Consider the following 2,057-nt stretch of genomic DNA (forward strand, 5'->3'; position numbering starts at 1 on the left):
AGTTTTGATTGGTCAAATAAATTACATTTCCAAATTTGCTTCAATAGTATTTAATTTAAGGGTTTTTCTCCTCACAAATCGCATTTTTATTATCTTTATCGACAGCATAACATGACTCCGCCTATTTTACCTGAAATATTTTCATACTTGATTTTATATTTTTTTAAAACATCTCAATTTAATGTGGAACTTAAAACAGGAAAATAGTTTCAATAAACTTCATTTTTGAAAGAAATTTTGATTTATTTGCTGTTTTTATATTGATTTTTTGCTAAGTAGATTAAGTAGACATGAAAATTGAATTAAGGAATTTTTTTGTGTAAAAAAAAATAAACAAATATTGATAATTTTTTACGCGTTATCAGAAAACTGACACAATATACAAAAAATTTAGCTTTGATTATAGTCAAAATGTAATAATGATTTTTTTAATAACCCGCCACTGGACTAACTTTTTTATCGTTGCTATGACGTCTCCTATGACATCACCATGGTTACGCACGTACTTCTGAGCGTTTCTAGAGTAACTGTGCAACTTTTTCACATGGGCGACTCGCAGAGGATGGGAAATAGGGATTAATTAAGTACATTTAAAATAAAGTTTTTTTTTTTTAATGGAAATGCCAAACAGTCTTAACGTTGGCACCACTAGTAAATTCATCCATGGTAATTTTAATAAAGGAAGTTGGCAGTTACGGTTTTTTGAATTAATTTGAAAACAATGTCATTGAACGTCAACACAAAAAATCGTCTAAGAAAATTTAGAGACGAAACACCAAAAATTCGGTACACTTAACAGTTTTTCGAAATTTGGAAACGAATAGTTCGCAAGCAGGAAGTTAGAAAAAGGGCCCGTTAAAATGTAGACGCAATTTGTAATGCAGGTTTGCTAAACATTTTCAATTTTTAGCAAGAAATTGACAAAAATACAAAATAAACATGGATGAGAAAGAATCTTGGAAAGAGCGCAATTAACTTAGTGTCTTGTGCATCGTTTTTGAGGAACGAGTTGAAAAAGTAACAACTTTGAAGCTAAAGCTGAAGAAGAATTTATAAAATGCATCAACTTTGAGCTCATTTCAATAAATTATAGAAAATTTATTGCCAATCATCATAATACCTACTTGTATCTTTTATATAATAGTGAGTACAAAATAAAACGAAATATTATACACGACGATTTAGATTGTTGAAAAAACCTTTTCACTCGTAGATAAACAATTTCTTTATCGCCCTGTATAAATAAATAACTAAAAGTGGCTTAGTGAAAAAAAATAATTTAAAAATATTTTGAAACTTTAGCCTTAACGAGTCGCCCATGTGAAAAACTTTCTATAGTTGCTATAGAAACGTACTGCAGTATATTGTAAATATCGTAAGTATGGTAATAAAAAATTGAAACTGGACTGAAAATTCAGTTCAGTGGCGGGTAATTGTTTTTAATTAAAATTACCATTTTTCATTTAAAAACGAAAAAGTACTTCATAAGCATTTTTTGCTACCAAAAGTTATTCGTACTTGTTTCAATTTTTTTTTAATCGCTAATTAAATTTTTGTGTATACGTGACAATTTTTTTTGCAAAAAGTATCATTTTGACTATAATCAAAGCTAAATTTTTTGTATATTGTGTCAGTTTTCTGATAACGCGTAAAAAATTATCAATACTTGTTTATTTTTTTTTACACAAAAAAATTCCTTAATTCAATTTTCATGTCTACTTACTCTACTTGGCAAAAAATCAATATAAAAACAGCAAATAAATAAAAATTTCCTTCAAAAATGAAGTTTATTGAAACTATTTTCCTGTTTTAAGTTCCACATTAAATTGAGATGTTTTCAAAAAATATAAAATCAAGTATGAAAATATTTCAGGTAAAATATTTTCAAAAATCGAAAAATAGGCGGAGTCATGTTATGCTGTCGATAAAGATAATAAAAATGCGATTTGTGAGGAGAAAAACCCTTAAATTAAATACTATTGAAGCAAATTTGGAAATGTAATTTATTTGACCAATCAAAACTAATTCTCTTGTAACCACGGCAATGTTTGACACAA

This window comes from Tribolium madens, unplaced genomic scaffold (genome assembly GCF_015345945.1).
Source record: "Tribolium madens isolate multiple individuals breed KSU strain unplaced genomic scaffold, Tmad_KSU_1.1 Scaffold_91;HRSCAF=231;Tcas5.2_LG7, whole genome shotgun sequence".
Taxonomy (NCBI): Eukaryota; Metazoa; Arthropoda; class Insecta; order Coleoptera; family Tenebrionidae; genus Tribolium; species Tribolium madens.